The sequence below is a fragment of the Dermacentor albipictus genome, chromosome 6 (genome assembly GCF_038994185.2).
Source record: "Dermacentor albipictus isolate Rhodes 1998 colony chromosome 6, USDA_Dalb.pri_finalv2, whole genome shotgun sequence".
In the NCBI taxonomy this organism is placed as follows: Eukaryota; Metazoa; Arthropoda; class Arachnida; order Ixodida; family Ixodidae; genus Dermacentor; species Dermacentor albipictus.
The window spans coordinates 20,608,774-20,633,075 of NC_091826.1; the positions used below are offsets into that span (position 1 = coordinate 20,608,774).

Genomic DNA, 24,302 nt, shown 5'->3' on the forward strand with positions numbered 1-24,302 from the left:
AGTGGCTTTGGCTCAACTCTTGCAAGACGGGCTGGGTGGGAATCGAACCAGGGTCTCCGGAGTGTGGGACGGAGACGCTACCACTGAGCCACGAGTACGATGCTTCAAAGCGGTACAAAAGCGCCTCTAGTGAATGCGGTGTTGCCTTAGAAACGAGCTGTTTCTAAGGCGTGCGTCTCTTGCTCAGGCGCACATTTCGTTGCCGCGCCGAACGCTGCTTTGCTCGACGCTCACCGCGTCCAATGCGGGGCGCGTAGTCGCTGCCCTGTAGCCCATTGTCTTACACCCCTTGGCGGGTCGACGGGAACGCTGTCGCGTTCCACTCTTGAAGGCGAAGCAGTAATGCATGGGTTGTTTCTTTTCCTCTGCGTGTGCAAAAAAAAAAAAAAGAAACGTGCGCCGATTCCGAAGATAGTGCAATACCGGGCTGCGGCCCGCGGCGGACGTGAAGCAGGCTTCAGGAACTCCGCCATCTTGCAAAAGTAAGTGTAATATCTTGGGTCCAAATATAATCTGCATCAAGTATTATGCTGGTAAGAACAAATACTATACTTTCACCCGCGTCGGGCATGCCTACGTTCGCGCCGCCCTCTCTTTGTCGGCGTTCCAAGCGCTTGCGTATCTACTTTCCTTCCGCTCTCCCGTGCTGGCGGTGACGTCGAAAACGTCATGCGTGTCTAGTTTCCACCGGCTCCTCGGGGCGGCGCTCCCATCGTCCACGCGAATGTGGATAAAAATCACGGTAAACGAGTTCGTGCCGTTGTTCAAAATTCTTTGTCACCTCTGGGTCGTGTGCTAAACGGCTTCGCTGGTCATTCACCTTCACAGGGTGTAATGGCTCGTGATTTTTTTTTCTTTTTTCCTTTGCTGTACTCATTTACTGCACTGAGGCCAGATACACGCCTTCGAGCGTTCGCTTCAAAATTCTGTAAGTTCAAAATCTTCAAAATCGCTTCAAAATCTGTAAGTGTCAACATAGTGGACATGCCCATTTCGTCTGCTGCTGAAGCTGCAGCAGACGAAAGAAAGAGGAACGTGTTCCCCAGCCTCTTAAGCAGAAGACAAAATGGACACATCTACTAGGTGGACGCTTGCAAAATAGACCCCCCAGTATGGCGGAGTGGTCTGAGGGGGCTATAAACTGAAAGCCCTGCTTTTCCCTTGATAAACGCTTTACCGAGGCGCAGTTAAAACGCGCCGGCGAGAGCTATCGCGGACAAGGAACGCGCGAAAAAAAAAAGAATGCAAAAGAGACGTCTCACCAACGGGACTATAATGCTTTCGCATTCCCACCCGTCAGGAGTTTTAAGTGTATCTGCCGAATTTTTTTTTCTTTCTTGGGAACTACATAATGCATGACAACACTATTATCTCGCAGCATGTGCACCACGCTGATGCCGCAACGCTATGCGTCATGCGCCTCGAGGAAAAGGGGGGAAAAAATCCCGGACGTACGACGCAGGTTTCCCGTCTAGAAAAGCGGCCTAGCCAGGTTCCTATCTTACCCCCTTCTTCTCACCAGAGAATCATTCTTCCTCATCGAGCACATATGTGATGTCGCTATAACCCATCGGAATTAAGATCTCTGACACCGAGTTAATCGGTTGTGCGGGTAGAGGTAGTTTACAAAAGGGGAGTTGCAATTCATGCGCCCTCCTATATTGTGGGGCGCCCTCTTTGATACGTACAGTGAATGACGGTGAGAAAAGAGACGTTATAGTGACAACCCACTTCGGTGCCAGCGCGTTTTCTTTTTTTTTTTCCGCTTTCTCGTAAAGTCTGCGTATCGTGACTCCATGCACACTTACATAAAAAACCGCCCATCCACTGGCAGTTACTGGCTCCCTCATTATGCCGTGTAAATCAGCCGCTGTGATGTTCACAGTGACTTCTCTGCGTGACGATATCAATGGTTGGCTTAACTTGCCGTTCTCCATAATTCCGCGATAAACTACGTCAGGCCGGAACCACTACGGGGGAAAAAAAAAAAGACATCAGCCGCTTTTACCCGCGTCTGTAAGGCAGGCCCTGCCATGCATCAAGTCCTCGTCGCGGATCTTACGACCAGTTCGTGTCTGTGATCCGGGAAGCTCATCGTCGTGCTCTCAATGAAGGGGGCGGAACGCCGTTGTACCGTGCCCATCGGGTCATTGCGGAATCGGCGATAATGACCTCGCTGGTCGCACGATCTACCCGCGACCGACGGTGCACCCAGACGTGTTGCGATTAATCTGTTCAGAACAGGACGCCGGGAAAGAAACTCGTTCATCACTGGTTGGCAAAATTTCAATTTCCTTTCATTTATTTTTCTTTACGCGAAATGAAGCGCCATTCACTAAAGTATGACTAAATTTAGCCTGACGAGGTAAATGCCCCCCACGACGTGACGGCAACGGACCGTTAACACATATAGCTACGTATGTACAGCAAAAATTAGGTTGGCTAACTGAAAGGGCCGTCGTATGAATGAGATTTCTTTCGATTAAATTGAAGACGTTGGCAACTATTGTGGCGCTGGTTTCTCCATGAAGAATGAGTTTTTTTTTTATTCTCCAAAAAGATGATAATATGAAGTGACATAATGTAGGTGAATGAAGCTTAATGAATTACATTTCGAGAACATGCTGAAACAGTCATTAAAAAGAAAAACAGCAATTAAATGGCACGTTCTGCCGTTTCACGAATTAAATACAAGTCACTACAAGTCAATCGATCAAGCGAATCGATCAGTACAAAATGAAGAAAGGACACACATCCACAGATGGAGACGCGAAACGTTCCTACACGCATGTAGTGACACTTTAATTAAAAGATGTTATTAAAGCTTTTGGAGCAGGTCGCTGTAGCGACCGGTTGCTTCATGGCACAAACAACTTTTCTCCACTGAAAATATTATCGACGAGGCGTTTTTTTAACTGACCTCAAAGAACATCTTTTCTGCGGAGGCTAAGGACAGCTTATGAAAACGTGTTCTAAGTTTTCCATCTATCGAAATCTAAGCCCTTCAGTGAAACAGCAGCTAAATCAGTGTTGGTAAAACTTCCTGTCGTCTTTTTTTTTTTTTTAGGAAGGTCGCCATTTCGCTGTCCAAAACACTCCTTTTATAGCGAAAAGTTGCTGAGTAAAGATGTTGGCGATGACAATTTGCTCGAATATTTGCCTTTTCACGTTTTATCTATTCCTGGGCGCCTTTCGTATTATTTTTAAAGTTGTGCGCTTAAGTTACCTTCTGCATTCGCGAGTCAACAGCGGAATGTGAACAGGCCGTACGAACCCTGTTTTTCTCAGTGCCATATATGTATCGTACTACCGCGGCAAGCACATAACGATTACAGTTAGCGACGTTGCCGCTGTGAAGCTGTGGTATTTGAAAAGATTGACTGGGCACTGCGCAATGTATGTGTCTCTAACTATGTATACGCTACCAAGTGCGCTTCGACTCATCCAAGTGTTCAAGCTACGACAGGGCGATTTCGTGTACAAGGACTCCGACCTTGCCGCCTCTCAAGTAAGGACAAATCAGTAATCTTCAGGGAGCTGAATTCACAGAGCCATTCGTTCGAAGTGCTTTTCTCCCCATTGGCTGGCCGGCCGCTTTCGCCAAGATCGCGATTGGCTGGAAACTTCTGCCAACGTCCAGCATCGCGATTGGCTGGAATTTTCTCTTAAGAATTCTGGAGCAAGAACTTTTTTTTTTCAGAGGGGGGGGGGAGATACGCATCCATGTTTTTTTTTTCCAGAGTCATCGGAAAAAACCACTTAAGCGCGAGATTCACAATGCTTTTGGCTTATAAGTAAAGTCAGTGATTGATGAGTGTCAGCGTGACATTCACGTATATCCTTAGATTGGCAAGTACGCATAGTTCCTTCACTAACTGCTAACTCTTATAATTGCAGAAAAGCATGTTCTTAATAGGCTATAGGGCGGTGATTGTCGAAAACCGCCACACTATTACGATAGCTAACATAATATCAGCGAAGGATACTGGCCAATGACAAATAGTTCTGACGAACGAAACGCTTTTTAAATTCAACCCTTCGCGCTATACTTTATGCGACGAAGTTTCTTTGTAATTAGTAATTGATCGCACGGAAAGGAGCTGGAGTGCGTAACATAAAGCGGCTGCGATCAGTCATATCGGCGCCGATATGACTGATCGGCCGCTTTATGTTACGCGGCCAGCTCCTTTTCGTGCTATCAATTACTAATTAAGTCTTTGCAGTCGGTTTGTTTCGCTTGACACGCGCTGTCGATATACATTTCTGAATGACGAATGGTCCAGTGGACAGGGAAAAAAAATGCGTTTAGATGTCTTGCTTGCCGGAAATGCCGCGTGTGCGAAAAGTTCGCATTATCTTGTGAATGCGAGACATGCAGCCTATAGCGATTCGCGGTTATGCTGAACGTCCACTGTAACGCCACTGAAACTACATCACAGCAGGCGATAGCACGATGAATGAAAACAAGATTACTTAAATGTTAGGGGTTTTACGTGCCAAAATCGGTATATCAGCATGAGGCACGCCGTAGTAGGGGCCTCTGGATGATTTTTGATCGCCTAGTGTTCTTTCACGTACAACCAGTGCATGGGACATGGGCGTTTTTAGCATTTCGCCCTCATCAATATGCATCCGCCGCGGCTGGGATTTGATCCCGTGGATTTGGGCTTAGCACCGCAACGACACAAAGCTACCACGGCGGGTCAAAATAATTGAACTCAAAAGAAGCCAGACGATCAGAATCGTCTCTTCATCGTGTCATTTTTGTAGCTTCATGCCACATTACTGAGCCGGTGACGAAGATTGTGATCATTTCCACTAAAAATCAATCAATCAATCAATCAGCTACTATTTCTCTGTACAAACCCGCTTTCTGTACACAGGCCCTGAGTATATATACGTACCTAGCACTTTCTTCTCAGCAAAATAATATCCGATCCCCAAATAATTTTACACATCGCCAACTCCATTCGCCACCACAGGCACGTATTCCTCTACAGTGGTACGACGTACCCAGACGTGGAAACTTGATCCAGAGGCCGGACACCTAGCTGCATTTCTTGGGAAGCTTTCAATTACTTAAAATATGGGCCTTTACGACCGTATCGAATTTGTCAGTATTTTCGATTCATTGTTCGATTGTTTCGACTATTCGCGCTCACCCAAGAAAGACTATTCGAGTCGTATTCGATGTATCTAATATTCGCGCTGGCCTTCCGCCCCCCCTCCTCCTCCCCCACCACCACCTCAGTAACGTCAACAAGGTCACTTGACTCTAGTCGTACGGTAACTGTCTAGCATTGTCTACTGACACGTGAACTACGACAGTCAGAGAGAGCCTGAAAAGTATGGGAGTAAAGGAAATGAAATGACGATAGATTGGAAGGAGGAGAGTACATCTAAACTTTGCTTTGTTTACATCTGTAGATACAGTTAGCGAGCGGGTGTGTAACAAATTTATTAACCGAAGGGGTGAAGGGAAACGAAAGCCTAAGCTACGTAGGCTGCTAGGCTGTGCTTATAGATGGCGTTTTCAGCTCGTGTCAGGACCCATGTGCCACTTACTGCACACTGCATACACATTGCTAGTATTCCTCTACCTGTATTCAAGTGGCATATGGTGCTAGAGCCATATTCAGGTGATTCAGGTCGTCTTTCGCCTCAGCACCATGACGAATCATGCGCCCATGAACTGCCAAAATGAAACGAAAAAAAAATGGATATGTATTTATCATCATCGTCGTCGTCATCATCATCAGCAGCCTATGTTATATATACTTCAGGACGAAGGCCTCTCCCCGCGATGTCCAATTACCCCTGTCTTGCGCCAACCGATTCCAGCTAGCGCCTGCGAATTTCTTAATTTCGTCATCCCACATAGTCTTCTGCCGTCCTCGACTGCGTTTCCCTTATTTTGGCACCCATTCTGTAAATCTCATGGTCCACCGGTTATCCATCCTACACATTACATGGCATTTTACATTACATGACATCACATAGCAGATCCATTTTTTTTCTCTTAATGTCAATTAGGATATCGGCTATCCCCGTTTGTTCTCTGATCCACAGCGCTCTCTTCTTGTCTCTTAAAGTTACGCCTAACATTCTTCGTTCCATTGCTCTTTGCACGGTCCTTGACAAAATTCGTTGCTCGGCTAGTTGGTTCATGCTAATAAATCAATACTGGTAAGCGCAGTTCCAAGACGGGACAAGAGAAGGACACCGACGGATAGGACAAGCGCTAACTCGCAGCAAAATTTTATTGCGATATTTTGCCTACTTCCTGGTCTTCTGTGTATTTAAGTAGGCGAAATATTCACAATAAAATTCAGTTGCGATTTAGGCCTTGTCCTATGCGTCGGTGTCTTTCTCTTGTCCTGTCTTGAAACTGTGCTTCGTATTCGTTTATTAGCGTGTCCTTAACTTGTCGTCGAGCTTCTTTGTCAGTCTCCAAGTTTCTGTCCCATATGTCCGCACCGGTAGAATGCATTGAATGTACACCTTTCTTTTCAATGATAGTGGTAAGCTTCCAGTCAGGAGCTGGCAATGTCTGCCGTATGCACTCCAGCCCATTATTATTCTTCTGTAAATTTCCTTCTCAAGACAAGGGTCCCCTGTGAGTAATTGGCCTAGGTGAACGTACTCCTTCACAGACTCTAGAGGCTGACTAGTGATGCTGAACTCTTGTTCTCTTGCTATACTATTGGGCATTATCTTTGTATCCTGCATATGTTCAACCCCACTTTTACACTTTCTCCGTTAAGGTCCTCAATCATTTGTTGGAATTCGTCCCCAGTGTTGCTGAACAGGACAATGTATCTGTATACCGAAGGTTGCTGAGATATTCGCCGTTCCTCCTTACTCCTAAATCTTCCCAATTTAATAGCTTGAATACTTCTTCCAAGCTTGCAGTTAGAACTCATTGGAAAGATTGTGCCTACTTGCCTGACCCCTTTCTGTATGGGTATCTTGTACTTGTCTTCTGGAGAACCAAGGTAGCTGTGGAGTCTTTGTAGATATTTCCCAAAATATTCACGAGATATGTATTTATATGAGATCGGTTATGTCAACGTTTACATAGTTCGCTTGCTATGTTACTTCACCGAGAGGGGTGTGACGTCACCCAGGAGAGCGACTATGTGAACGTTCCCTTATTCACTTGCAGTGTCACTTCACCGAAATGGATGACGTCACCTCGCATACTCAACGCATGAACTCCCATGACGTCATGAATTTTGCCAACATCTGCCCTGGCCCTGTTATTCTTAGTCGACGAACAAGTTTCGCATTGCACGGCAAAAAGAAAAAAGAAAGCACCGTAGTTTCCTGTACAAAAGTTACGGAGGGAAAATGTGATGCTAGCGGCCTATACGGAAGGTTCGGGCACGGTGGTGCAGGCAAGTGTGACGACATTGTGGCTTTTCAACTTGATCATTTCTAGCGACATGTTGAGTTGTAGATGGAACATTTCGGAGTAACTATACGTGTGCTCAGACACTTATGGCCTTCATGCGTTTAGAACTGTATGTTTTCTCGGAAGTTTAGATCGAAAGATAAAGGGGGAAGTAAACAAGCCACAAGAATAGAGAGCTTTCTTTTGCTTATGTTTTACACCTGAGCGCGTCTTTGCGTATACCCGAAACCCCTACGCCTTGCAGTCTGCGTTCTCTTGTACTCATTTTGCGTTGTTTATAACGCCCGGTGCATTGTGCGTCCCCTAACTTTGAGCCCCCGGTTTCTAAAACTGCCTAATCTCTGGAGCCTCGTGTATAGGCACGAAGAATAGTAAAGTAAATGTACTAGCCATCGTTCCTCTGGTAGTTGTACGATCGCCGCGCCGGAGTTTCACCCCCCAGTAAGTTCAAGAGGAAACTCCCCGGCATAAAGGAATCAAAGCTAGTCAGTTTAGAGACCTTTCCTGCTCTAGAACGGAAAAATTAATAAAAACAAAGGGTTACCTGGTCTCCCTTCTCTGTGGCCAGTAACTTCCACATTTTCACGTCATAAGAACGATAATGGCGAAATAAATGAATGGTTTATCATATATAAATGATTTATTGTTTATCCCTAAAATGCTACTGGCATGATATTTTACACTGTTCATTTCGTGCGTTAGATGAGATACTGGACCTCTAAACTCCAGAAGAAAAAAAAGAAAAACCAGTCACGAGGCTCAGAGCGCCGTAAATCGCTTAACATGACAGCTTTTCTACAACCAGTTTCGGTTTCGTTTCCCAGGAGCATGCTTTGTCGTGACATCACGGCGCAGTATGTGGTCACATGGGAGCGGAGCAGGACGTTGCGACGTTTTGTGAATCGCTCGCGCTCGCGCGGTCGCCTCGTATACTCCCAATCAATCGATCGAGCCAGAGCGAGTTTCTAACCCTCGCAACGTCCTCCTGCTCCCACGTGACCACATACTGCGTCTTGTCGTGACGTCACGGCACTGTAACCTCCCGTGAAACGAAACCGAAACTGGTTGTACCATATTACGTTTGTTACGACGCCCTGAGGCTTGTCACTGTTCTTTCTACGGTTCAGAGCTTTGGCACACTCGTCTAACGCGAAAAAAAAAAAAAGAATGACCGAACATCATGTCAGCACCCCTTTAACGTCCACTTGAAGCCACGTACTGCCGCTCCACGTGTCCTGTGCTCCTCTCGAGGCGGTGCACAGCGCAACGCCCGGCGCTCGCTGCCATCTTTGCTTGCTTGGCTGTTTGCTTTCGGGCCCCGCACGGGGGGCTGGCGCTCTGCGAGTCGGGCTCCGGCGGCGGAGGGGGCGGCTCTGCTCACGCTCCAATCCATCGCCATGCGAAAAAACACAAGCGCCGATGCACGTCTCTCGAGCTTCTCCTTCTTCTTTTGTTTCAGTCGCACCAACAGCAGCAGCACCGATGCTGCAGCGGCGGCGGCGGCGGCGTCTTCGGCTCAAGGGAATCGCGAAATCTTTTTCGACGGCGTGCAGGGTTGAACCGGCGTGCCCGGCCGAGCCACTTCCTCAATCGGACGGAATGACGAGCGATGGAGCCGCGCACCATCGGCAGCAGCGGGCCGCACCACCTATACCTATCCGAAGGGCTCGCAGCACTTGCCGGGAGGACGCTTTCACGTCGATAGATTCGCGACCCAACCACGACGTAGGGAATTGCCGCGCCACGCGGGATCCCCCCCCCTCCCCCCCACCGCCCTGTACGAGTGGTCATCTCGGTCGACTGCCATATCGAAGAAGAGGTGTCCACGCGATTGCTCACGGATGCTGCTGGCGAAAGCGGGGTGAATGGGGGAAGCAGATGGGACGCTGACCTCGCTTGGGCGCGAGCATTCCACGTGAAAGTCGCCTTCCATCCACCGGATTTCGGCGAGGACGCTGTGCACTGTTTGCTTCTCCGAACGAAAAAAAAAAAAAAAAGAAGAGTTGGCAGACTCCAGCGATTGCTCCAGTTATAAGATCGTTTACTATACGAGAGCAGCACACTGTCCCATCGGACACTGCCGTTTCTTCAAGTGAAGCTTCTCTACGATGCAGATAACGCCGTCCTTGTCCGTTACGGTATTGTCTGCCTACTTCGGAAGATGGATAACGAAGCGTAAACACATCACCTCGTATGGAAGGGGCATCACCTCGTATAGTATGGACATTCCCTCATAGTTTCTAGCATTTATCCTTCCCCCACTAAAAAAGTTGTCAACCGGACAGTTACTCTGGTTAAGCTCTCTGCCTTTCATCTCTTACTCTCTCTCTCTCTCTTTCTCTGGACAAGTACCGACCTCAGAGGGCTTCGAGGACTGGGTCGGCCACGGCCTAACGTGGAAGACAAACGTAACTCCTTAGGGAAGCTTCGCATGACCTATTACGCGTGCTCTGGCCTCGGTTAACGTAACTAGATATAATTGCTTAACAACGCATACCAACTTGTGCGGATCAGCTTCACGCGCTATTAAACAGAAACTACAGTAATTATACCGCTCCAGTTCATGACTCAAAGCAGTCTGCTGTAATCCTCTATAACCAACGTCCCTGAAGATGGCAAGCTCTTTACTGGTTTCCTGCGCATTTCTGTGAATTCCGGCCGGACTGCACCGACGCGAAGGGTCTCTTCGTTGTCGGTTGTGGCTGGGAGTTGCCTTCACGAAAGCTTACTCAGCACTAATTGGAATGGCTGATAGTCCTGGATGTGATGTTTGCGGATGCGAGAACACTGACCACTTATTGTGCCACTGTCCTCAGTTTCAAGCACAAGGGCAATCTTTGTCCAACACATTAAGGAAACTGTTTACATGACCGTCCTCTGAGTGAACAGACAGTGCTAGAGCACTGTCCCCAACGATCATCGGCTCAGAAGGTAGTGAAGGCACTTTTGAGCTTTCTCAGAACGTCTCGTTTCCACGAGCAGCTTTGACTCAGTGACTGTCTGTGCATGCTTCTATACCCCCTCTCTCCCCTCCGTCTCTTCCCCTTCTCCCTTCCTCCAGCCTAGGGTAGCCAATCACACTCTTCACTGGTTAACATCCCTGCCTTCCTTATATTCCCCTCTCGCTCTCTCTCGTTCAGCCTAGATTCTCTCGCCCAGTTCCCACATATACTTGGAAATGGACAGACCATTACTTGCATTCATCATCATCATCATCATCATCATCAACCTGGTTACGCCCACTGCAGGGCAAAGGCCTTTCCCATACTTCTCCAACAACCCCGGTAATGTACTAACTGTGGCCACGTCGTCCCTGCAAACTTCTTAATCTCATCCGCCCACCTAACTTTCTGCCGCCCCCTGCTACGATTCCCTTCCCTTGGAATCCAGTCCGTAACCCTTAATGACCATCGGTTATCGTCCCTCCTCATTACTTGCATTAGATGTCTGAAAACCGTTCAGAGCACGAGTATAGTAGTAGTTATAGTAGGCTGTTTGCTCTATGCGTTATATTTGTTTGCACCGAACTTCCCGAGATAAATCTCGCATTGGCGGGCCGAGACTGGGTGAGCCGAGAATCCCGCGGGTTGCCGTCACGGGCTCAAGTGCACCTGCGTGTCTCGCCGCCATCCGAGACGTCGCAGGCGTTTCTTTCTCTTTTTTCCCTCTTTCTCTCTTTCTGAGTCACAGCAGCGGCAAGCAAGCGCTCGTCCTGCTCGGTGGCATCGCTCACGGGACCGGCGGCGGCGATGGCGTCCCCTTCACCGCCGCCGATGCGGCAGTTCTTTTCCGTCCCGGGCGCAGCAGGAGCAAGACGAAGCTTCGTGTCTAGCGAAACCCGAGCCTGGATTGCGACGCCGCCGGGAAAGGCAGTCGTGGCGCACGGTGGCCGCAAACGGAAGGCGTGCAGCGCGTCGAAGAACCCCGTCCCATATGGTATGCAGTGCCTCCACCACGTTTGTTCACTCCCGTACGACATCCTTTGCCAACTGAAAGAGCGGTATACAGGAAGGGAGCCTCAGCGCGTGTCTAGCCACCCAGAACGCACGTACAGTCGACCAAAAAAGTATACCAAGAGATCCAACAAAAAGCTGAATATCTCCTCAGCCTCAAAACGCAGCCTGGTGTTCCCGTTTCCAGCCTTTGGTGGTACGTGCGAACAACATTTGGATGGATGCCCGGTTTTACTGGCTGCTTTTAAACGCTACTCGTATACTTAGAATTTTTTTTAGATCTCGTGGTCCGTAAACTTTTTTGGTCGACTGTACAAGCACTGCTGCGCCTCTCGCCGTCTCAGCCCGTGAAGAATGAGCCGCGGGCGTGCTCCGAAACGCAGGGTCGTTAAATAAAATTTTGATTGGGAGTTTTCTCACTATTTTCATAGTTACACACAGTTTCTCGCAGTTAGTTGTTCCCGACCACACAGGTCTCTGTCGAATGTTGTACGCTTGCTTACATGCACCAAGTAGTCTGGCAGCGCTTGACAGCGCTTACGGTTTTTCTTGGAACGGATACTGCATCGGCCAAGCTTCCAACTGCGATGGTTTCGCATTTGCCCGGACGCGTAAAGTGAAACAAGAAAAACAAGTCAGTTCTAAGACTCAATGGTGTACTTGGTCTCATTTTGCTCTGGCAAATAACACGTTTATGTTTTCTCTTCCCCAGCTTATAGACTAATGTGAATGAGAATGTGGGACTTTTTTTCATGACTTTTTTTTCACTTTCTGCGTGCTCTGCCTACGCAGGTTTCAGTTCATCGTCACACAAAGTTGTCCGCCAGTATAGCAATACCCAGCGCGCTGAACTGGAGTCTCATTGAGTATGCAGGTGGTTCAATTTACCCAAAGCATAGTTACATTTTTTTTTCTTCCTACTGCTGGACAGAACTGGCAAAAGCAAGTCACGTCTACAAATGCATATGCCGTGATTGAAGAAGCTTATTTGGCCTGGATTGGCTCGCCTGAGTGTGCCAGCTGCTACAGTGCAATGCAGCTGGTTATTGAACTGTATCTTTATTAACATTGTCATACGAAACACATGGTACAGCAACCACCGTTGATCACGTTTCTTCTACCCAACTTCAAGAGATATAGGTTTGGTGTCGCCTTCCTACTGTACGTGGAAAATCACCTGGCTGTGCATGTGTAGCCCTTTTTTTTCGTTTTTGATGTTTAAAGGGCCCCTCACCAGGTCTGACCATGTTGAGCTGACAAGCGCAGAGCATGCATTGCGCGGTAACGATCGTGTCTGCAAGGTATTACATTGCTGCGCGCCGCGGAAAGACCTGAAATTTCAAACCGAACGCCGTTTTCCCTTCTGCTCGCGGCCGCCGCGCTCCAAGCCGGAGGATGACGTACACGTGCTAGTGCGCCTACGTACACGTGTTTGCACTGTGACGCCGCTCGTAGTGACACGTGACCTCGAGAATTATTCAAGGCAACATCTGTTATTTGTGTTGTATGTTACTTGAACACACGCATTAAAGCTTAGAGAAATAATAAAACGCACAATACCGAATGTCTCCAGCAGCAGCAAACGACTTTATTGGGGTCCTGAGGTGCTAAGCGGGGGCCCGCAGGTCGCTACCCAGCCGCTGGCTAGTCCCATGTCGGAACAGAGAGGCCATGCCTCTCCGCTCGTTCACGGGCCCTCTGGACAGCCAGGAGCTGGACGTCCTGTCTCGGGTCTGTGATGGCCTTCGTCCAGTCTTCTTCTGTATTAAAATCCTGTAACACAGGGCACTGCCAGAGCATGTGATTTAATGAGCTGAATTCAGTGCCGCAATCTGGGCAGATGTCCATATTTTTGTTTTACTTCGCACCGCTGCAAGAGAGCTGTACTTGTCTTTCGTCTGCTTGTTCCCACGTCGTGCAGTAGTGAGCGCAAACACCGAAACTATGTCAATTTCCACCGTGTTCCAGCGCGTGATCATGCTCTGCTTGTGTCTGCCTCAGTATTCGTGTAGCACTGGCTTACACCGCTAGTCAGGTGTCCTCGTGCACAACGCGCAAAATCGTGCGCTTCGCGAAACGAGAGAATCGCAACCGCTCGCGCGCGACGCCGTCAGCGGAAGTGCGCAGCGCCGCAAAGGAAGCGAGGAGGAAAAAAAAGTTAACGGGAGGTCAGTTACGTATCCGTCAAGCGATCCTCGAGGTCCAGTATGGGAGAAAGCAGGAAAGAAATTTCGATTGTGGAGGCTAGACGGGGCGAGTGGAGAGAGGTCTCGCTTGGCAGTGGAGCCCGCCTCCTGACACCACGGGTTCGCGGCACTGAAATATTTCAAACTCGGCTATTAATGAGCCGATCCGAAAAATTTTTGTGACCGAACGCTCCCTAATAATTATGGGGTTTTACGCGCCAAAACCACATTGCTGATTATGAGGCACGCCGTAGTGGAGGACTCCGGAAATTTCGACCACCTGTGGTTTTAAACGTGCACTCAAATCTAAGTACACGGGTGTTATCGCATTTCGCCCCCATCGAAATGCGGCCGCCGTGGCCGGGATTCGATCCCGCGACCTCGCGCTCAGCAGCCCAGCACCATAGCCACTGAGCAACCACGGCGGGTAACGCTCCTTAGAGGACACGTAACAACTTTTAGCGTATAACCGAAATTTGCTATAGGGCCTCGTGAGGGGCCCTTTTAATTAGAAAGGATGTACGATAAACCGCGAACTTCGTCAGTGCCTCACACGCGGGTCAATGACTCGGTGCTCTAGTCGGCGTACGGGAATTGTTATACTAATGAGACTTGTCGCTTGGCGATTTCGTATAATATACCGGGCGTTCAAAATTAAGCTTGATGGTTTTCTTAAAATTAGCCACTGGGAGGCACGCGAAGGCCACCTGTGTAAATAAGCTATGTGTCCAGGGGGGCACGGAGCGTGACGATAATTATCGCTGTCAGCAGCCCAATTAACTAAAATTGAATAATTATCTTTTTATTGTCTGCAGTAAGTAGGTATGGTTGTATTGCAAAGTTACAGGCAGTCATGTTTCTACACAGTATCAGTTGTAATAATTCTTATATCGTGTCTGTGCTTCGAGATATCCGACTCCCAACATTAACTGCCGTTCGCATGATTACGCATGCAAGACAGTGAGCATCGGCGCAAAGTTCCTCCCTGGTGTGACGCGGCTGTTGCGTGCGGCGTTTAGTCTGACAACAGGGCTGAAACATAGGCACAGATGATAACCATTCCCCTTCCCCTCTCGGCTATCGAAATCAAGATATGACAGCGCGCGGGGTGTCCTGCAGCTGTTGCTCTCGATTACGATAAAACTTAGAATGCTTGGGAATCAGCAGTCACATTATTTGCGTAGCCCAGGCAAGGACCATGCGCGCTCGCCTAGTCACCATTGCGCACGCGCAGTGCCCTCCGGCTTCTCCGCTCGCGTCATTATCTCGGCGTGGCAGCTGCCGCCATCGTTACAGGCTGCGCGGTCGCGCGTTACGACAGCGGTTCCGGGTTCTTCGATTTTTTATTTCGCCGGCCGAGAGGGGGAAGGGGACGGTTAACATCTTTGCCAATTCCTCCGTCCCGTCGTCAGACTAAACGCCGCACGCAACGGTCGCGTCACATCAGGGGGGAGCTTCGCGCCGATCCTCTCTCGCATCCGTAATCATGCGGACGACAATTAAAATTTGGACTCGGTTATCTCGGAGCAAAGACACGCTCGAAGAATTCTTCCAACTGATACTGTGTGGAAAAACGACTGAAGCATAACTGCGAGTCGGCCTAGTTGGAGCAGTTTCATTTTGAAACATTCTTAGATGAAGAGAATTCACTCCTCTCATCATATCTTTAACGCATTTTCATCTTAAGTGCTTGTTTTATGCGCTTTGCTGTTTTGATGTTGACCGGATAGCGCTGATTCACGGCATTTCATCACAAGTGTTGTTATATGCGCTATTGGCGTGTTCTGTTGACTGGATCGCGCAGATCTGTGGGTGTTTAAGCGGGTGGTTCTTCGAAAATAAAAACAGTTGTGAGGAAGCGCTCGTCCTTATGTTGCTCTTTTTCTTTGTCCCTGTTTGTTTTGCGCCCAAAAAGTTTGTTTAAAAATGAAACATGACTCCCTCTAACTTTTCAATGCGAACATACCCACTTACTGCAGTCAACAAAAAAAGTTAATTATTCAATTTTAGTGAATTGGGCTACTGACAGCGATAATTGTCGTCTCACTTTGTGTCCCCCTGGCCACATAACTTATTTGCCCAGGTGGTCTTCGCGTGCCTCCCAGAGCCTAATTTTAAGAAAACCATAAAGCTTAATTTTGAACACCCCGTATGCTTAATAAATTAAAAGGGCCCAATAACAGAGACTTGGACAAGACTTCGAAAAGCAGTGGTGCCCGGCTACCAACTTACGTATTTCGGGAATTCGGAAGCAGGCACATATAAGTCTACATGCGCAAAGAATAACGCTACCAAAGGTTGAGAAAACGTAAACAACTTGCCACTTAAGTCTTTCATACAATGTACTCTCACTCTTCGTCAAATTAACAGATATGTGACACGCACTCGCGGTCCTGCTTCTTTTTGCTTCAGGAGGCAGAGGGGCGGCGATTGCGTTGGCGTTACACATGTGTTGACTCGAAGAAGCGTGAGAATCGGTTGCTCGAAGGGCTTACGTCACACGTTCTGTGCGTCCAGCGAAGCGCGTGCTCGCAGCAGTAGCCCAGCGTCTCTGGCGTCGCACGCGCGGTCGATGTTGACGGAGGACGCATTTCGACGAAGGTGAAATGCGAGAACGCTTGTGTCCTTAGTTTGAGGCGCACCTTAGACTTTTTACCCCAGGTGGTCAAAGAAGAATTCGGATCCCCCTTCACTACGGCATGCCTCATAACCCGATCGGGCTCATGCCACGTATAAACCCATAATTTTATTTTGACACGAAAACGTCAAATGGCCCGCTGAACGAAAAATGGCTGTGGCTTAGCTAAGGTTAAGCCCAGGATGCGAAGCATACTAGCCTTCATTTTAGTTGTTGAACCACTGTTTAGCATGGTGAACTGCTGTTGCTTGGCTATATTTGGTTCGGCTAGACGAAGAAACAACTCATGCGTTGCTCTGCTTCTCCTTCAAGAGTGGAACGCGACAGCGTTCCCGTCGACCCGCCAAGGGGTGTAAGACAATGGGCTACGGCGCAGCGACTACGCGCCCCGCATTGGACGCGGTGAGCGTCGAGCAACGCAGCGTTCGGCGCGGCAACGAAATGTGCGCCTGAGCAAGAGACGCACGCCTTAGAAACAGCTCGTTTCTAAGGCAACACCGCATTCACTAGAGGCGCTTTTGTACCGCTTTGAAGCATCGTACTCGTGGCTCAGTGGTAGCGTCTCCGTCTCACACTCCGGAGACCCTGGTTCGATTCCCACCCAGCCCATCTTGCAAGAGTTGAACCAAAGCCACCTAGAAAATCAGTCTCTGTAGCACGCCGCAACCTTCGCTTCTCATTCCAACGAGCAGCTCCGTCTCCAGGAGGCATCTCACCTCGTGAGTGTCTAGCAGAGGCAAGCGCCGCTGATACCGCCGCGACGCCGCGAGCGACGGCGCGAGTTGGAGCCCCGTTTCTCCTCTGTCGTGACGTCACGATGTCACGTGATATTGAAAGCGACACCGCCGCGCCTGAGGAGCTGGGTTGAGCTCTCGTAATATGCTTCGCATAAAAAAAATTGTCAGTGGCTTAGCTCGGCTGTGCCAGGATATACGTAGCGAAAGCTAAGGCATAGCATGGTTAGCCATGGTTAATCTTGATTGGAAGTCCAAGTTAGTCTGGTTGTCTATCTATGTCGCGGCGTTTAGCCAGTCGTTCGGCGCACTGTTCGTCTGTTTCCTGGGCGATTCGTTTCCTCTTCACCTCGTTCCGATGTCGGTTCCAGGCCTCCTCCTGCTTATCAGAACTGTCGCCGTCCATACTGCCGGCTCAACTGTGGCTGCGGCGCACGCAAGCTCTCCTTTTCAATCCTCCGACATGTTATCAGGCATGCGACGCAGCTGGCGAAGCGAGCGGAGACGAGCGCAACGACGAGGAACGCCGTGTGACGTCATACCAAACGACGGCGGTGGAAAGGCGCGGCGCTGCGCAGCGGCGGAACACCTGTGGCTCGCTGCTACTAGCGGCGCATGCGCAGTAGTGACGAGTCAGCGAGCGAGAGAGAAATATCCCTAGCGAGGCGCGCGTTGTGACGTCATGTGCCTCCTCGGAGTAGCGCCACGGCGAAATCGCAAGTTCGCGGCCAGTAAAGCTTTCGCTTTAATATCTGCGGCGAGGCGCGCGTTGTGACGTCATGTGCCTAACTGGCCACGGCGAAATCGCAAGTTCGCGGCCAATTAAGCTCTCGCTTTAAGAAAGCCTCTCCAGTAGCGCGACGCCACCTAACTTCCCTCTGGCTGTGACGAAGGCTCACGCTTGCTGGCTCGGGCCTCGACGGGGCAGAGCCGGTGAAAGGGAACCTCGGCTAACCGCACTAGCGCGCCACGTTTAGCTGGAGGGAAAAGGGCATCGCCTCGACGTCACGTCATCCTCGCTCTCGGAGGCCCGTGTTGTCCGCGCGTTCCTCGTGCGCGCAATCTCTCGCGTGCGCCCCAACTGCGCCTTTGGTAAAGGTCACATCAAAACGCGCCAAGCGTCTTGACGCGCTCGCGTGCCCGCGAGCAGGTTCGTAACTCGGAAGGATAGCTCAGAGGCGTTCAACTGGACATCGATGCTTTCGCATTCACAACTCATAAGAAGTGCATCGATGTCCTAGAATGTGTGTGTGTGTGTGTCTGTGTGTGTGTGTGTTTTAAAGAGCGGGACCGAATCCCGCGGCGATGAGGTGGCCGCATTTCGATGGGAGGCGAAATGCATAAACGCCCGTGTATACCGTGCATTGAGAGCACTTTAAAGAACGTACCCCAGGTGGTCCAAAATTAACCCAGAGGTCCCACTACGGTGTCCCTCATAATCGTATATTGATTTTGGCACGTAAAACCCCAGCATTTAATTTTTTTTCCATACGTTGAGCTATGTCCTGTTGTGATGCAGTTTCAGTGGACGTTCAGTACAACTGCTAATCACTTAGGCTGCATGGCTTGCATTCACAAGATAATGCGAGCTTCTTACCTTTTCTTTTTTCTTTCCGCACACGCGACATTTACGGCTAACAGACTGGACCATTCGTCATTCGGAAATTCATCCCGACAGCGAGCGTCAATCGAAACAAGCCGGCTGCAAAGACCAGTACGGGGCCGATATGACTGATCGGCCGCTTTACGTTACGCAGTCCAGCTCCTTTCCGTGCAATCAATCACTAATTACAGAGAACTTAATCAGGAGTCCCCCGCTATATACGGCGTGCCTCGTAATCAGATCGTCGTTTTGGCGCGTTCACCCCCCCCCCCCCCCCAGGAAAAGAAAAAAGCTTGTCGTTTCAACAAGATCCGAACCTTCAAAACAAATGCGCTCGGCAACCCGCTTACTGGAGCGGAAAGCATCGGCAAAAAAACACGTCATCACGATTACGTATACGTTGACGTATACGTTGACATTAGAAATCCCTCTACTAGCCTACTTTAGTGTACAGTACAGTTTAGTGTACCGCCTGCGCTCGTGAGGAATTCGGACTGCGGTGCACTACACGTTATAACTTACGCTGGCCCTGTTGATTTGTTTTCTCAGTTGCCTTTCCGTCGTTGATAGGCCACCACGGCGCGCCGTTCGGTGGGCTTGCACCACAGCCGCTCCAAACAATGGGACGAAGTTCCTCCTTTGCTTTTTTTTTTTTTTTTGTCAACGTCTTGAACATTCGGTTGGAGCTGTATTGGCCTCGAGATCGAACAGAGTCGGCTCCTAGCGGCGAGGTGACGAAGCTCCCAAGTGTGGATGCCGGTGGCCCGTCGCCGTTGCAGCCGCAGTGTGCAGCGATCGTAGTTCGCGAAATCACGATGGATGTTGACGAGGACGGTTTGTTCGATGGTTAGTAACCTCTCAACCTGTTATTCTTTCATTTTTGTAACGGAAATTCGTAAAGTAAATCGCTGTACGTTTTTAGTGTACTGATGCGAAAAGCATTTGCTTAACGCGACCACACCATGTGCGCTCGTCTCCTTTCAACGTGTTGTGAGGTTAACATGCGCTCTTTTTCCGTTTTACAGCACCCTTGCCTCTAAGCACAATTCTCAACCATGTTAGGGACGGTGTCAGGTGTCTCGTCGAAGGCGACCAAGTCGTTGCGGCGGGCCACATCATTGAGTGTAGTGCCGTCGCTTCCACCTGCTGCTCTGACGGTCCTGTGCACGTTATCGCATTCGTGCTGCAGTCGTCCGTGCTTAGTAAAGACCCACACCGAGTCGACCTGAATTAGACCGACGAGACAAAAATAGCAGAATTGAACTGCACATGCCCTGCAGGGTAAAGTATTGCCTCAAGTTGTTCGGATGTAGTTGGTCGCGGCGCGTATCGCTATTTGTTTACATTACATCATACTAAGCTGACTCGCTGATTTGCGATGTGTTTACGTTATGCGATAAATTTAGAGAACTTATGTTGCTTTATCCATTTTTGTTTTTAGCCAGACCTACGAAATCGCGAGTTAGTTTCAGAGTGTTACTACCATTGTAAAATGTTTTCGAGTCGCTTTATAACCAGTTGCAACCGTTACACGAAGCTCAAATAAAGCATGCAACGTATAATTTATGCTGTATCATAATCATTAGATCCGTTTAATTACTTTCGCATGCAGGCACTTGAATTTGCAGTGGTGCTTGAATGCAGTGCATCGGGCTTCAGTTTTTTCCGCCCCCCTATAAAAGAGAGAAAAAAATATATCAATATGAGCAGTAGCAATAAATTCGCTCACGCATGTTCGTTCATCGCTTAATGGACCATCCGCTGATGGCTCGCGAAACGACACTGTTTAATCTGTACGAGATCATGCGTAGACACTTGCTGTGTTTCGGTGCTCGTATTTACACTTCTGAACACAGAGAACAGTTCCCGTGGCTGAGGAAAGACAACGGAAAACGTGACAACTAGTCACGCTCGGTGACGGTCGTTTAAACGGACTCGCAGCTGAGCGCGAACCTTGAATTCACTGCGCAGGCGGCGCATGAAGTTTATAAAATAAATTGCATGCGTGGACACACGGTTAATTTACTTGCGGAAGTATATAAAAGCACAGGCAACTCATTACTGGCATCCCAGGCCACGCCGACACGAACTTTCGCGGACTGCAACGATCTTCACACGCACAGCAACCACACAGCAACTACGCATGCAACAAACATTAATGCCCAGATTGCCGATTAGGATTCCCAAACGTGATATCAGATTGGACTACTCGCCATCCTTTTTCGTCAGCGAACGCTTGAACGTACCATCGTCGAAGTGCTTACTGCACACCATCGCATACTTGGAAGGCGCCTTGCCGTTCCGAAGCCTGACGAGCCATTCTCGGCGACGTGCCGCGTCAACGGGATAGTAGTGAAAGCTTATCCCTGGCTCTGTGCAATATGTGCTGCATTGCGGAACCGAACAAAATCTCACGATGGTAAATTAAGCGTTTTCTGCGGGCACGGAGCACAGAATCGCGAAAAGAAAACAGTAGCTCCCTACACTTCCACACACCGCACGGGCGACGCATCTACACTAACGGGGCGACGGTGCTGCCACCTATAGGTCGATCTCGCGGCCAATAGGACGGCGCGAGACACTCGACCGCCAGTTCGCGGCGGGACGTTACAGCGATCTTACCGCTTTTTTGTTTGTTTGTTTGTTTGTTTTTTGTTTGTTTGTTTGCGCTCGTCTCTCGGTGTCTTTCTTGCGACCGTGCGCATAAAATGACCACTTTCAGCGTCTCTGATTTCTGAAATTCTACGGGCCTTACACCCGTCGTCAACTCTCTATACGCACAAAATGGCGCGCGCACACGGACACACGCGCATGCGCGATAAGATACAGCGCTTCTACACGCTCGTGCGCCTTTCGTAAGCTGTTTTTTTTTTCTTTTTTTCTCCAAGCTGCATTTCATTGGTGACGCGACACTCCAATCGCGGTCTGAAATAAGCGTCTAACGTGTTTACCACGCAGAAGTGGTCTGTACATGCAACCGCGAACGTACGGGGTTATTCGTCGCACCGTTAAGAAGCCGGAGCGTATTCCACACCGCCACTGAGTGCGCCCACTCGCTTCGCCGTGGCGCAGTCGACAGGACGCGAGAGCGATCGACCCTCGACTACTGACTCGACAACTCTCGCTTTGCATTTGCACGTTTCGACACGTTGCTCCACAATCGCGCGCAACGGCCGTCAGCACCATCAACAACAACAGCAAGCATGTTTCTGTCAATAGCAGCACGCAGCTCCACGGCCCGATCATGGTTGGCAGACCCAGCCGACCTCGTGCGCCGTGCATCTCGTGTGTACATATATATATATATATATATATATATATATATATATATATATATATATATATATATATATATATATATATATATATATATATATATATATGCCTGCCCCGCTGTCCCATCGATAGTGGAGCGCCGTGCGGATGCGAGTTAGAGGTGGTTTCGGGTCGGCGCGCTGCCAAATTCGCTGTGACGTCACTTGTCGCCGCTGCCGTTGACAGCGAGCGTCACGGCTGGTGGCGCGGATCGACGAACATGCACACGCCTACTGCGCCGATGAAAGTGTGCGAAGAAAAAAAGAAAACAAAAAAGACACCGTATGGAAACGACGACAAGCCTCCACCGGAGCACTGACTTTCTGGACTTTCTGTGAAATACAGAAAAGGAATCGGCTGGTCTCGATCCCTTTGGCGTACGTTGTTGAAGTGATGCGGTGAACGGCTGTTCACCTGTCCGGAGTCACATAAGTATTCTGGTTGCGGATTGAATGCTCGGGCCTATCGGAGTGGCACTATGATAAATCGCAATGCAAGGGGTTGCGTGTCAGGTGGAATAGAGGCGCTCTTTGCACGTGTATGTCACCCGCCGTGGTTGCTCAGCGGCTGTAGTATCAGGCGGCTGAGCACGAGGTCTCGGGATCGAATCCCTGCCACGGAGGCCTCGTTTCGATGGAGGCGAAATGCGAAAACACCGGTGTACTTAGATTTAGGTGCACGTTAAAGAACCCCGGGTGTTCGAAATTTCCAGAGTCCTCCACGACGGCGTGCCTCATAATCAGAAAGTGGTTTTAGCACGTAAAACCCCACAATTAAAAAAAAAATTAGCACGTGTATGTCGTAGCTCTTCTGCGTGTACGTGTGTTTCTCGACTATACGATCGTTTTGTCTCGCTTTGCTTCTCAGTGCGAACGGCTCTCGCAGGCTGGTTTTCCCATGTCCTTACACGTTTCAGTAGCTGAACGGGTTCTAAGAGTGTTTACAAAAGGCAGCCGGCACGAAGATAATCCTACAACTACTCGGGCTAGGACAAGCGTTATCCCGTATATCCACACCGTCTCACATAATCTGACGAAAATCGGCAAGCGAGCGAACATTCATGTGGCTTTTTCTGCCCCTAACGAGCTTATGAGCGTTTGCAAGCTCACTAATCCGAATAAGGAGGCCCCTCCTAGCTGTGATGAGAATCACAAAAAGAAGTTGGTTAATTGCGCGCATTGTGTTGTTTATTGTTTTCCACTCAAGTGCGGAAAACGTTACGTCGGTCAGACTGGCCGATGTCTGAATGATAGGTTGCGCGAACATTGTTACAATGGTAGGAATTGCATTACAGCTGGGGGGTTTCTTACGCAGCACTGCAAAACATGTGGTTGCGTACCTGTTTTAGAAGAATTCGTCACTCTAGGTCGTAGTCATAATCAGCTCACAAGAGAAATCATTGAAGCAAAAGCTATCATAGGTCTTAGTCATGCATGTGTAAGCTCACCTTCATTATCGTTATCAAGCAATGAATTGGCGTATCTCGGATTGCCGTCACAGGCTGTCTTAATGTTTTTTTCACATAGTTACTTTTGCGTTTGTTGCTTGGTTTTGTGTTGTCTCTTCATGTCACATGGTTCGCTGAGTGTATAAAGTATAGCCTTCTGAATCACGAAATAAACCATCAGTTGGAAGCTATAGCGCTCACCCTGTTCTCAGTTCCTATTCATTACCCCTTCCACCTTTAATTTTTGGTCGTTCTCAGCTGCGCTACAAGCCTAAAAAAGGTCATGACATACCAAGTCGCCCAAACGGTTACGCTTTTGATCGTAGAGCAAACGACTTGGTCGTGCGCTAAGCAATTCCTTTGCTATAAGTACGCGCAACCTGCTTATACATCCGAGCCACTTTGCCTTTTAATGACGTATGTAATTGAACAGTTAATCGAACAAACAAAATGTATAGTATTTCACGGGGACCATATTATGACTTGGAGGTTAACAAAGAAGCACGAGAACAAGTTAAGGACCACGCGAAGAGCGATGGAACGAAAAATGTTAGTGGTTACGTGAAGAGACAAAATGATAGCGGCGGTGCATCAGAGCGAACGGCGATAGCCGATATTCTATATTTGACATTAACAGAAAAAAAAACTGGAGTTTGGCAGGCCATGTAATGCGTGGGGTAGATAACCAGTGGAACATTATAGTTATAGAATGGGTGCCAAGGGAAGGGAAGTGAAGTTGAGGACGGCGGAAAATTAGGTAGGCTGATAAAATTGGCAAATTTGCAGGCGCAAGTTGGAATCAGTTAACTAGCTCAAGCCAGGAGTATTCGGAGATCGTTGGGAGAGACCTTCGTCCTGCAGTGGACGTAAAAATAGGCTGTTGATGATGGTACTATGAGTTGGAAATATCATATATACTCCATTTAGGTATCTAACCAGCACCTACCTTCTTAATCTCCTTCCGTAGAAGTTCCATTAATGGAACACTTTTGCCAATATATTCCGCTTAGTT

The 24,302-nt window shown here is 48.9% G+C and overlaps 1 long non-coding RNA gene and 1 pseudogene across 1 annotated transcript in view; one reads left to right on the forward strand and one right to left on the reverse strand.

Annotated features, from left to right (window-relative positions):
- Positions 1 to 389: 389 nt before the first annotated feature.
- On the reverse strand, positions 390 to 571 carry LOC135921059 (U2 spliceosomal RNA; annotated as a pseudogene).
- A 10,593-nt stretch (positions 572 to 11,164) lies between these two features.
- LOC135921032 (uncharacterized) overlaps positions 11,165 to 24,302 on the forward strand; it is a 49,361-nt gene continuing 36,223 nt past the window's right edge. Inside the window, exon 1 of the long non-coding RNA XR_010570418.1 lies at positions 11,165 to 11,350. This is a non-coding gene — a long non-coding RNA (uncharacterized lncRNA). The remainder of the gene's footprint in view (positions 11,351 to 24,302) is intronic.